The sequence below is a fragment of the Crocodylus porosus genome, unplaced genomic scaffold (assembly GCF_001723895.1).
Source record: "Crocodylus porosus isolate Cpor-Errol unplaced genomic scaffold, CroPor_comp1, whole genome shotgun sequence".
Taxonomy (NCBI): Eukaryota; Metazoa; Chordata; order Crocodylia; family Crocodylidae; genus Crocodylus; species Crocodylus porosus.
This window is the reverse complement of record NW_017728906.1, coordinates 69729674-69743771: the sequence shown is the minus strand read 5'-3', so window position 1 is coordinate 69743771 and position 14098 is coordinate 69729674. Positions and strand designations below refer to the sequence as shown.

At 39.4% G+C, this 14098-nt stretch overlaps 1 protein-coding gene across 4 annotated transcripts in view; it reads right to left on the bottom strand.

Moving 5' to 3' along the window:
• Positions 1-14098, bottom strand: part of MID1 (midline 1) — a 384302-nt gene that overhangs the window by 177391 nt on the left and 192813 nt on the right. For 2 of the 4 annotated variants that reach the window (XM_019529341.1, XM_019529338.1), the window contains exon 2: positions 8017-8091. The exons of the other annotated variants lie outside the window; for them this stretch is intronic. The gene's annotated coding sequence lies outside the window, so the exon portion shown is untranslated. The remainder of the gene's footprint in view (positions 1-8016; positions 8092-14098) is intronic. 4 annotated transcript variants of the gene reach the window in all.

Genomic DNA, 14098 nt, shown 5'->3' with positions numbered 1-14098 from the left:
ACTTCCTGCCCTTTGGGCAGGGGGCTGGACTCGATGATCTCCCGAGGTCCCTTCCAGCCCTGATGTCTATGAAATCTATGAAAATCTATGAACATTATACAAAATGAATTCAGATTCCCAATACCAAAAGGCTGCTGAAGAAAACATAGCCACAGATAGACAGGCCTGGTTGATTTATGCTTGATTTATCTGTTTGTTTGTATTTGTCTGACTTTCCAGATATCCTGGTAATGCATTTTATATTATCAACTATGTGCATCAATGACCTGTTAAACTCATTTTCTCTCTCAAGTCCAAATAAAGACAGAATTAATAAACCAATATGAATTGTAAAAGTATAAGTACTCTCTGTCTTCCTACAGAGTTGAGGTTTTAATTAATATGATCATTATGGCTGGAAACACTTGATAAACATATAACTCTAATTAATCCCATCAATCACATACTATAGTCTTTTTAAATAGTAGTGATTTACATGGGTTTAAATTAGTACATAATTCCAGGTAACAGAGAAGCCATTCTCTTCCATTTATTAACTCTTCAGCTATTATTAACTCTTTAGTTAACTTGCACTTTCCTTTTGAGCTATACTCTTTATCCTTTTTTCTCTCATCTACATTTTGTTGGTGTTGTACACCTGCATCAAGGAAGGACAAGCAAAACCTACTAAAAAGTATTATTTTATTGTTATTATGAAACAAGTTTCCTAAAGAACAAGGTATACCCAGTGAAAAAAAAACCCCCAAAAATGTAATGACATCTTTTCTTCTACAACATCTGCTGTTTTCGCCTATTTTAAGGAACTATGATCTTATGAACATTAGAATTGTGCCACATGTAAGAAGAATAGGAAAACAGATTCATCCCAAAGCATCAGGTCTTCAGAAAAGTAAAGTTTTAAAGACAATCCAAAATAAAACTTAATATATATTAATGACCTCAAGAAAACTTGGAAAGTCAGTCAGAGCTGGAGGCGGAGATTTTACAGCTTAACCTGTTTGGCAAAGTCCCTGAACTTATAGCTGCAGTGGACTTGTATCATTTACAAATTAGGATATCCTTAACAGAAGAGGAAATCCATCATACTCCAAACCCTATGTTACAAAAGCTTCTTCTAGAGATGTTAACAAATAGATGTTAATATGCCAAAGAGAAAACTGACCTATTCTACTTATGCAGAAGAAAGACAACTGCTGAATGCGGTAGGACAGTGATTCTGAATCACGATTCACAAATGAAACCCAGAGATTCCTAGCAGGAATCCATAGTGTCAAATATATTCTGATCTGTTGCTCTTTGCAACAGAATTGCTATATTCATTTTTTCATAGGAAAAAAAAAGAGTTAAAGCTAAGTTCTGGCATTTTCTGAGGGGTCCCTTGAGTCTAAAAAACAGGCCTTAAAACTAAAAAGTTTGAGAGCCACTCCAGAAGGGGCTGTCTTTTTGATAGATAATGTCTACTTACCACAATAGCACTAACAGTCTACTATACCTTTAGCATAAATGGAGACAATGAAAGTTAGTGTGAGGATAAAGTTATAGGAATGAAAAGTATTTTTGGGTGCCAGTAGCAATGTTCACTATTCTCAGCAGTGGCTAGCCATGTTAATCAGAAATCAGGTAAAACATATGATAGGGTTGCACCTTAAAGAACCAATAGGTTCAGAAAGGCATGAGCTTTCATAGGCAACAACAAAGTTGGTAGTGGCCAGTGAAACCTCATGCCTCTCTAAACCATTTACTCTCTAACACATAACACAGTCAGACCCCTTATACATATTACATGCATTGTGCAATTAACTGGTTAATTGCACAATACATTTAGACAAACTACATCTACAGAATAATTATTTCCTGATAGAAATGGCCATCTAGCTACAAAAATGGCTAACCAGCTACAAAGATGTTGCTTGAAAACTGTAGAATATTTTTTATAACTGTTTTCTATCAAGCTTAAAATTTGAACGTATGGCTTGTCACACATCAAATGGTAGATTTTGCTGTGTTCTCTATTATTGCAAGGTACACTGCTCCCTCTCCTACCTCACTGGCTGCCTGTCTGCAAAAGCAACCTGAGATGTGAGCACAGCCCTTATCTATTAAGCTGACCCCCATCCCCCCCCCCCCCGTTCTCTGACCCTGGGGAAAGCCAGAGAATGTCCTCCCCAGGTGCAGAACAAGGTGCTATTCACTCTCCCCATCTGGACAAAGGCCAGAGAATAACTCTTGGAGCATGAAACCAAGCACGAGGAAAACCCCTTCCCCACTGAAGAGCATGGACCAAGAGTCCCTGTGCAGGGATCAAAGTGCAAGGTAAGGGGGGAATTCCCTTTTACCTCCAGCACACAGGGAGACACATGGGAACACCCCTTTCCCAGAACAAAGCATGAACCAGGGGTTTCCTTTGTCCCCCCAAACTTTGTCTCCTTAGTTGAAAAGAGTCCCCATTCCAGAGCTAGAATGGACAGGCCAGGGTAAGTTCACAAAGAAGCCACAGGCCATGACAAACGTTCTCTAGTCTAGTCTGGCTTGATGATGTCAATATCCTTTACACTATTTAACATGCCAAAATTGCAGCTGTTGGGTTTCATCAACCACTACTTATTCATCTATAAAACAATTGCAGATGTATCAGTTATGTGTTAGGTCAACATATTTTTTGGAGGTCCCTCCTGGCATCTGTTCTTATTTATTTGAATCTCTCTTAATAGAATAAGAACTCTAAGCACTCTGCTTTACCTACCCAAAGGGATCACTATGAATTTCATGAATGTAGAAACTAGGGGGGAAAAAAAGACTGTGCAACAAAGTGTAGTTTTATTTCTTTTGGCATATAGTGTGGCTTACAAAGAGACTGACACAAGGAGGGCTTAGCCCTTGCCTCTGTTGTGTAGTACATCCCATTACTTGACAGTTCTTCATCTGCATGGATGTGCAGAGGTGCTGAAATGGCAGCAGTGTGCATTAGAGGGCAGAATCAAGATTGTACAATATTTCCACTCCATAGGTGGATTTATTGCTGTCCCTTCTCTGATAGTCAATATTGGCCATTGAGCCATAGAAAAGGTGAGCTGGAAAGTATGGAGATGATTAAAATCAGTAAAGAGCAAAGGGCTTGGGAAAATACTGGTATTTATATAGACTCACTTAACTTTTACAAGTTATATGCATTTAAAGGTTTTCTTTAAAAAGTCCAAAAATAAAATATGAAAATACTCATGTCATAAATATGCAGCAGGCTTTGAGTAATAGAGCATGGTACATCTCAGAGGGATGGTAACTTGGGAGCAAAAGCCTTTATTTAAAAAAAGGCAAATTTCTGTAATAGTAGCAAGTGGATATGAAAATGACAGGCAAATCAGATCATTTTTGTTCTTTTTATTTTTTCTTCCAATTTTGCCATGCTGTAAAAGTCCCTTTCTATAAATCATTCAGGGACCTGTAAACAGTGTGGACTTGATCTTCAGTACTAACCCAATATATTGATAAAAGCAGTGGGGGCTATAAGTACTCAGGTGTTTCAGGAAAGGTCCTGGGTTCTTTCTATTAAGATTTCTGTATAAAAGGGAGAGGACAGGGAGCCACATGTATTGCATAACAGCAATTCTGTTGGCACTCCAAGCCCAGAGATAACATTATATGTTTTGGAGATCTATGAACTGCTATTTGATTGGTTGCACATCTGTGAAAGCATTCTGCACCACAGCAAGTAAAAGACGGGTGGATGGGACACTTCTAAAAATGGGAAGGGACAACTTTGGGATCTGAGGCGATAGAACCCCCCTTCCATCTCTGAACATTTAGTGGTTGGATAAAAGCCCCAAATTATGTCCTCCTCTATGATGATAGCTTTGAAAAAAAGATCTAAAAAGCAAAATCCCAGATAACATGAGGATAACCATAACTATATTTTTCATAAATTTATCACCGGAAAAGTTTTACCCATCTCTATTAAAGAGTGTCCAGCTGATGGATCTCTAGTGAGGTCATGTGGCAGCACCTGATGAGGCTACACCCTTGGCTAATATAAACTATCTGTGCTCTGCTGATGTTAAAGGAGCAACTATAATTTGCAGCTTCTGAGGATCTGGCCCCACCTGAATGGGTTGACAGTGATTAGACCAGATGCTGTTGACATGCAGTTTTGAAATAATGTGACTGGAGCTGGATGGCAGTGGCAAGGCAACTGGTTCTTAGACATGCTCTGATGGTGTGGACTGGCTAGCCCCTGGCAAAGAAGGGGTTAAAAGGAGCTGCTGGGCTGGGCTGGCCATGCCCCAGCATGCTTGCAGCCAGTGCCAAGCCTGAAGGAGTGCTATAAAAGAGGGGAAACAGACTCAGAGAGGAAAGTCAGTGTTCACCAAGCTGGGCTTCAAGTTAGACATCCAGTGAGCCCCGTGAATTTCTTGGGTGTGGATGCTCAGAGAGGTTGCAGCATGGGGATTGGGAAGCTGCCCCAGTGCCCCATTATACTTTCAAACAAAGAGAAATAAGATTATAAAAGAGAGAAGGGCATCTGTATGGCGAAGGCCTCTTGAAAAAGTTTTGCTTCTGGATTAATGAAGCATTAAAATAACTGTATTTAGAGCTGGCAGCTGGATTACAGCCGTCTCTGATCTTGCACATGGAACATTATGGGTCCCTGCAATGTTCCACATACAAGACCATAATCCAGAAGTGGCAGCAGCTGACACATCCCAGAAGCTTAAGGAAATGGATATGTTGGGAACCCAGGTGCAAAATGGTGTACTTTGTAGTACAAATGCAGAATTTCATGACAATTTGGGAAAAAACAAAATTACAAATCAGCAGTAATACTGCAGAATGTATGGCATTCTCTTTGGGATGAATTAAAAGTCTAAAAATCTAAACCCCAAGTCATATCTTTGAGCAGGATGTCTCTTTTAGAAGAAGTCTGATCTCTTACTTGTACTGCTGGGGCACATCCCCACATACAGGACTGCATGTCCAGGGGCACAAAAAGGAGAGGCACACATTTGTACCACTGATTTGTGCTGCAGGGCATGCCCATACATGTGCACTCTAGCGCATGACAAATTGGCCCAAGTGGGTCCCTAGCAGCCTTACCCGGGGTCCTGGGGCCTCCTGGGGCAGCAGCAGTGCCAGGCTGTTTCTGGTGGTGCACAGTGCTGCCACATGCACTCTACTGCTTTTACAACAGGTTTTTTTTTTGTTTTTTTCTGGGACATCCCAGTATCAAATTTTGAAAAGTTGCGTGTTCACAGTGAGTTGCTTGGGGCACCAGAAACAGATCTGAGGCGCTACAAACCTCATGTGCATGCATGTCTGGACACACCCCTGGATTTTAGCCATCGCTCATGTTCTGAGATTTCTTTCACGTTGCTAACTTGTATTTAATAAACCTTCATTACTTCCTCACTTTTGAGGAATAGATATATAACATATGCAGTTGAAGGGAAGAAAGAAAAAAAAAGGTTTTGTGGCATCCCGTTTAGTTCTATTAAAATGCATGTGTTTTAAGGACTTTAGACTTTGTGTGCTTCAGGTAATCTGAGGTAAATCTATAAGACTAAATCCCTCCATCAGCAGCAGTGTTACATTTACTGTTCAAGCAGCTGACTTTGCCAGCAGCTCAGTAAGCTGATCTATTGTTATAATCACAAACTGGTGTATTTTCTCCCCATTAACATGGATGCAATTTGCAAGAAAGCCTGGGAGATGAAACATCTTAGGAGCCATGTGTGATTTTTAAAAGCAACAGCACAAACATCACTTAAATATTTAATGCTAGAAGAGGATTTAGAGCTAGGGGCAATAATTCTTCATTGTTTAGAGGTGAACTAAAAGATGAACTCTTTATTTCCACACTTAGGGGTTTTTTTAGGGATCAAAAAGAAGCTGGAACCTATTGAAAAATTAAACAGTCAAAATACATGAAAAGAGCATGTTATTGCATCATCAGTGCTAAACTCTGACATGCAAAGCATCTACTTAAAGAAGGCACACTGTGCATCTGGGGAAAAAGAGAATTAAAATGTTCACCGAGTGCTTCCTCAGCAGTACCTCACTAGTACAGCTTCTGTTATTACTTCAGTGATAAACCCTGCCTCATTTAAAAGTTTACCATTTATTGTCCAGTGTTGACATTTTGTTTCACAGTCTTGCTCTCTCCATGGTGTATTGATAATGGTGTAGTCGCCTTGGGAGGAACTCAGAAATTATGGTGGTGTGACTAGCTGTAAATTACTGAAGGGAGCTTTGTTCCAGGCAACTTTTCACTTCTCTTCTCCTCCCTCTTTTTGAAAATCAGCTACCCAAACATTAGCCATCTACACACAAACCCTCCTCTTCTCCACCCCCACCATGCTCCACCCCCACAACTTGCCATATCAACATCCAGAAGTAATTCTCTGGATGGGTGATCTTTGATCACTATCCCAACCGGCAGCACCAAGGATTAAACTATGACCCATTTGAGCAATGGCTTTATATATATTAGCCCCCCTAGGGTGCTGAATTGTAAAACTTCTTTCTTCTGCTATGTCTACTCCGTATCTTGAAAAAAAAACAATTGCTGAAGCTTACAGTACACAGTTTTTCACCTATATTTGGTTACAGAAATGGGATTTAACTGCCATATAACATTTCAAAATCAGTTATGGAAGCTCTCTCTCAGAATTTAGCTAGGAGGGACTGGATTCATGTTTTTTAATTAGCACGACTTATTTTCATTACTACTATTATTTTAAGGTTAATATTTAATTTACTCCATGGAACACTTTATGGAGATAAAAAATGAGTCATGCTGCTCTACCATTCCTATTCTGGCCACAGAACAAGTCAGATGTAAGTACTGCATGAAGGATCAAGTTCTTCTTAATCTACAGCATCTCATATAATAATATGCTACCTGGCCACTTTTGATACTTTTCACAAAGCACTGCAAAGTCACTTGTTAAAAAAACTTGTACTTTAATGCATGTTCTCCTCCCAAAGGATTTCTCTAAAAACAATACAAAAAGCTTTACCAATCAAACATGGGTACAGTTTACAGTCCATAGGAATTAAGGTATAAAAGAAAAGAGTTATATTGGATTTTGTTAGAGCAAAGCACACAGTGAAAACTCTTTGCGTGTGATTCCGTGAATGCCCTTCAGTCTTGACCTGACAATACCCCCCTATTTCTGCTATGGGCTCTTGCTATGTCCAAGCCACTAACTGTGCTGAACTGTGCTGTGGTCCTAAACTGAAACCACTGAGCTTGTTTCAATTGCCAACTAAGTCCGATTACAAACCTAGGACTTCAGAGGTGAATGAAAAAGTAGAGACCAAATATGCAGCATTGCTTGCTTTGCATCTTGCATGAGCCAAGAAGGTTGAGCTTTTATGAAGAGAGAAAGTGAATATTTTATTTTAACATATAATGGTGCCAGGATTTTATGATCCACACAGAGAATATACAGGACCTTTATAACAGCAGGGGAAGCATGTTCCATTTACCACTTATTTTACTATAAAGGAGCTTGATATATAGACGCTACTGTTCAAATAAAAGTCTACATTACTAAGATGCATAGCTTTGAGTTATGTACATACTTGTGGTCATGAGGTATGAATTAAAAGGAACTGGCAGTTCCTGGAAACCAGAGTACATTGAATGAGATCTTGAAGACCTTTGACTTTTCATTCAAGTCAATGTGAGCATTGTAGTTGACTTTAGCAGGGACAAGACTGGGTCCTTTGTTGGTATAAAGGGAAGATGAGGCTCAGACTAAATCATGGTTTTTGTTGGTTATAACAAAAAAGAAAAACTACCGCTACCATGTTTAGAACCATGAGGTACCGAGAAGGCTCACTCTACATAATGAATGCTTTTTTGTTGGTCAAACCTAAAATAATGGTAAAAAAAACATACCACAAGAGATTCTTGACCTGAACAAACTACAGGTGAGGCTAAACATTAAGACTTAGGTGTCTATTTAGGAATCTCATCATCTTGCATGATTTTCAGATACCCTTTTAAACTACATTCACCTGAATGGAGTTGCTCAGGTCTGACATCTGTAAAGGAGGGCAAATTTATCAACAACTTTTTACACTGAATCATTCCTGTGCATAAAATGGAATTCATTTATTAAGTCTCTGAACGATACCAATTAAAGGTGTGAAGCTTGATGTCTCCTTCCACTAAACTGGTGCCTGTTTTGCTGTAGCATTTGTGGCAAATAGAAATTTTTGCCACATTCTTCCCATATTCTCAAGTATCATGGCTAATCTACCACTATATTGTTTCATGGACAAAGTCTGGAAATTAAAATTATACGAAGAAGATATGGTAAAGGAAATTTAAAATTAGTACAAAACATAATTGCACAATAAACATCTCATGTAGCTGCAGTCAGTTCATATATTAACAGTGATCATTTATCGTTGCTGATAGAGAGAAATAGGTATAATATTAAGTGAATATTTTATTTATGGTACAGAACAAAGCCACATTATTACAGAAGCTAACTTTAAAAAACATATTTTGGGGATAAATCAGTTTTTTTGCTTGTTAACATTATCAATTATTATTTTATCTTCCTCTCTGCTCATCCCAAAAACACTACCACTGGTACCAAATGAGTATGGATGGAGTTGAGGGGATAATGCTGTTGTGGCTAATAACAAGGAGCAGCCTTCTTGTCTAAGGGTACATGGAAGAATTCAAATGAGCCGGTGGGAAGCCAGTACATGTATTCTAAATTCTTTGTAGGCTCCCCTGTCTGCCTGGATACTGCTGACAGCTGCCAAGGGCACAGGTCAGTGCTGACTGGTTGGCCCACGTCCCTCCTCCCCACAACATCCCCCTTCTCTCTCCCTCCCATGTCAGACAGCAGACCCAGAGTATGTCTCCTATCTTTTCAAGCCTATCCATTTCCCTTCTAGCAGCCTCCAATGGATCCCTACCCCTCTGACCCTAGTGATGGAACCAGTGCCCCAGCAAGACGGGTGAATCTGGTCAGGGTGAGGTACTGGTGTGTTGGGTATTGACAGGTTGAAGTTGAGTACTGGTGGGTTGGATGCTGCTATGGTTGGATTCTGGGAATAGCAGGGGCAAACCAGTCTCTGCTGGTGGGGAGGCAGAGGAAGAGGTTGGGGGCTGTGACTGGGTACAGGGAGGCAGGGGCTGGCAGCCTTGCCCCTGTTGTGTACCAAAACAGTAGTAGACACGACCTCTGCCACTTCTAGAGTCCACCAACCCTGCCCTGCCCCCACTCACATGGACCAACTTTTCAGGCAGGGTCTGAGGGGTGTAGACCAGAGGGCTCAGTGAACAGCAGGGACAGGCTGGTCCATACTGGGGAAGGGGTCTCAAGGAATGGTGGAAATGGGGCCAGACTGGTTTTAGGGGGTTGCTGGCAGGTCAGAGGTCTGCTATGTTGAGTCAGTTTCTCCTTCCTGCTTTAAGTTGGGAGGATTAACCACTGCAAAGCCAAGGAGCTATGGAGAAGAACTGACTTTTCTCAGCCCTGAAGCTAACAGGGGGGAGGCTGGCTTTGCAACTCAGCAGAGCAGTGGAGTCCAATTGAGTCACAAACCATCTTCCTTAAGCAGGGGAGATGGGGAGAAATGTACACTGGGATACCAGAGGGCAGTGCAGAGGCTTTTATTGGAGAGGTAAGTGTACAAGTAGAGTTTCTACTGGAGAAATGAATACCAGAGGCCACTTGCACTTCATCAGAGGTGGTAGATATTTCTTGCAGACCTGCTACTTTTGGCTTGGTATAAACTCTTTGAAAGCTTTTGCACTTTGGGTTTCTGCCAAAAGAATTGTACAAATTCCACTGGTAGAAATATAATACTTTATGCACACTTAGGTGCCACTTGTCTTATAAGGTGGCTTCAGGAGGAAGTGTGTCTGTTCCTGCCCGGTATGATTCAAATGCTGATTCTACATTTGAGCATAAAATGCAGGAGATGAGTGGCAGTGGCTGAAGCAAGAAGGATATTAGCTAGAAGACATGAACTTTATATGGTCCACTGGTATTAGACACCAAGACAGGAGGATACTTTTCTTCCGCATAATACAGGTAGTGTAAGAGTTGCTTGATAGCCGTTATGGTCCAGAAATTATGAGAGAGGCGAGAATTTCTTAGGGTGATATGTTTTAGTGGACCAAATAGGCATTTGGGATGAAGTTAGACAAGCTTTTGAATGTAAGACATTCTTCCTCAGGTCTTCCTTCCTGGAAGTCTCCTGAGGAAGAATAGCTTACGTTTGAAAGCTTATTTAACTTTATCCCAACTACATACTTGGTCCACTAAAACATATCACCCCAAGAAATCCTTGCCACATACCCACAGGTATTTCAACTTGGATACACTATTGCAGATTGAAAACTGCTTTCCAGATTTCACTGATGGTCTTTGCCATAGATAGATCCAAGACAGCTACCATGTTCCTCATTTCACTGCTTCCAGTATAAATAAGCTGACATTTTCATAAATAACTAGTGATTGTGGACATGCCCATTGTTTTAACATCCAGTTTAAGATAGCTCAGATTTTAAAGAAGTTATTTGACAAGTTTTGAAAATCAGATCAAGTCTTTGGTCACTAGTCCCTCTTGAAAATGTAGGCTGTTCACTCCAAACATTATCTTATGTTGTATAAATGCCAATAAAATTGCAGCTACTTGGTAAAAAATACCTATTGTTTGAATCTTTCCTCACTGGGCTATGACATCTGCAATACTCAGTAATCCACTACTTCCTTCCTGAATCTAGGGCTTGCTTCTCCCCCACCGCTTTCCATGTCCAAAGTTCTCAGCTGAATAATTGGCATATGATGTATGTATTTCTTCTAAATGATAGTCTAATGCTTTGAAGTCTGACTTTTTTTTTGCCAGAGTTGCATGATAGGCTCCATATTTTCCTTCAGTATAATTCTGTTTAAATATTAAAACAATAAAGCCTAAATGGAAAATAAAATTATTATAACATTGAATATAGATCTGTGCTGTCAACCATTCCTTAGAGCCTTTACACCTTGCATGGCTCATTACACAGCAAACATTTCCAGTTTTCTTGTGGCAGGGCTGAATGTATGCTGTTCCTACAAACTATTCTTTCAAGGATCATAACATCGATCCCTTTTTTCCAGACTGAAAAACAGCAAGCTGCTGCATAGATTGCAGTAAACCCAGCAAAACATTTCAATCAAATAGCAAATGAAGTTAATGGGTAAGATTAAATATAAAAGTAGTCTGAATGTAAAATACCCATTGCTCTTTCTGTAAGTCACTGTGAATGCAGTGAAGGTATAAGGTAGAGATTTGGATGATGAAAAGAACATATCGTTCAAGAATAACCTCAGAGAAAGATTTAAAACTCCTCAGCTGAGGGAACAAAAATTTCCTGTGGCTTAAAATTCATAGACTTGTCAGAGCTTTCTTAGAAATACGTAATAAATTCAGGATTTCAAAACGTGATTAATTACAAGAAATAAGGAGGCCTTTACATACTCTGAACATTTCTACAGATAAAATTTTTCCAGGGTGTGTAGAGGGGAATAAGAATAAAATTCAGATACAATATTTCTATACCTGAGACCAATAAGTGTTCATCATTCTAATACACTAATGTATTTACTCACAAGGAATTGCATACCTCTGGTTGAATTACAACATTTTAATAGGGAAATGCGTCTTACTACAGTATTAGTTAAGGCACAGTATCTTTTACAGTTCTCTTCAGTGATAACTTTTGAATTAAAGGAGCTGTACTTTAAATGGATGCCTCACAGGTTGTGGAATGAAGTCTTTTGGGCCCCAATGAGGCCTAGCAACAAAGCCCTAAGAAAGAAGTTAAAGGGATTAGCACTAACACTTCCAAGCATTAGCACTGCTCTTTCAGCACTCTCAGTCCTTTCTCTGACTAGATCTGTCCTTCACTATTTTTATTTTACATTAAATATCTTAAGCTGTTCCTTTACTGCATTTAGTTTTCCCTTCTTTTCCCATCTTCCGCTTCTCACAACACTTCTGCTGCTTACATGTAAGCATAAATCCATCCACATGTGCTCTTTAACTTACCAAAACCTGGCCCTGCTAGCTTTTGCCTCATGTTAGGAGAACTCTTCTCATGCTCTGATGACTACGAAGCAGTGCTCCAATCTAAGGAATTTTTGTATAACTGAAGCTGGAGATATAGACACAAATAGATTTACGGAGTGATGCAGTGGTGCTCCAACAAAGGGACAAAGACCTAAGAGGATTATTCTGGACTCTCCATGCTTGCCATTAATTAAGGCTACGAATTATAAATATACTACTACACAAATAAAAACTGTACAATTCATGTGGCTGGCTGAATCAACAAATAGAAATGATAATAATATTAAGTGCATTTCATTTATAGGCTTTTCATTCTCATAATATTTCATGCTTCTCATGTAAACAAGAAAACACCAGCAGAAGAAATGCAAAGACTACACTTATCTGTGCACTTAAAATATATAACTAAGTTATAACTGTGCTAAATTAATACGTGTTTAAAAAGGCACAAACTCCTGAGATTATATACAAAATGAGGAAAGAGCATTCCATGATCTCAGTACCATGTGAAAAGCAGATGAACACCACATTGTTCCCCACTGCTGACACCACAGCTTGAGCAATTCTTACCCTCTTAGAAAGAAGCTCCTTGAACAGTCCAAGCCTGTATCAAGAAGTGAAAAAGGAAATTCAGACATCTTAAATAGCACTTTTGATCCTCACTTGCTCTGTTCTAGATACTGAAGCATACATGGATCATGTTCACCCTTTATAATTCCACTAACATATATTGCACATGAGTCCTAGAAGCCTGCAGTACCACACTTCACCTAATCTTGATTAGTCACGTTCTACACCAGTGGTCACAAACCCATGGATCTCGATCCACCGATAGATCTTGGAGCCTCTTGGAGTTGATCTGAGGCTGGAGTTGAGGGCTAAATGCCCGTGTGGATGCACGCACCTGCCCCAGCCCAGCAGGTCAGTCCAAGGGTGAGGGAAAGGGCAGGGGCTCGATCAAGGCCCTTATGGTGAGGGATAGTGCCACAGAGGCAGGAGCAGGGGTAAGTTGAGCGGTGCCCCAGCTGGGTAGGACTTACCTGCTGGGGAGGTAATTAAAATAATTTTTTTTGCAAAAATCTTGTTGGTCTAATAAAAGATATTACCTTTACCAGGAGCCCTGATTACTTTTTCCTCTAGACCAGTATGGTTACAACCTGGATACCTGACCTCTTAAAAATAAGTACATTTTTATGAGTACAATTAACAAGAGTTGACAAACTAGGCAGTATTGGAACATTTAATCTCTTGCTCTCAAAAATGTATGTTTTATTTATACATTCGGATCCTTAGCTACTTTTAAATTATAAAGCAATTACATTTATCACTGATCAAATCCCATTAATACCAATTTGGTGCAAAGTATGCAAAATGCACATTATTATTATGGGAAAATATACATCTGGCAATTCCACGTGTTAATATTTACTGCTTTACAAAGAAACTCATTTTTTTAATTAATGAAAAATAATCTGAGAGTTTTATCAAGCTTGTATGAATGTTTTCAGCAGTACTAAATGTCCACTAACTTCATGAAAAATATGGTTCATGCTAGGCACACCTACATAAGACGCTAACTGCACACTAGCCTAATAATACTGTGCAGTAGTGCATCACAGCACAAACAGTACCAATACACTACTGTCTGGTATTATTAGGCTACTGTGCAGTAGCATCACTAAAAAGGCATATGCCAGAGCTACTGCACATTAATGAACATGTAGACATGCCCACTGAATCAAAAACCCTTCAAATTTTAACTATATTAGAGGTAGCAGGTGCTGCTAAAACAGTAATAAAATATCTCTGTACTAGAATTATATTCTCAAGTTCCAGAAATGATGAATGTGTTATTCACTATTTGCATTACATTTTCTAACTCTTCTTAGGTTAAAATCATATTTTAAAGGTTGATAAGCTGTCATTGTCAAACATTTAAAGGCTTACAATTGCTTTCTTCCACAGGATAAAATTGAAGTAAAGTTTCACAGCTTACCACAAGACTCAATTTTATATT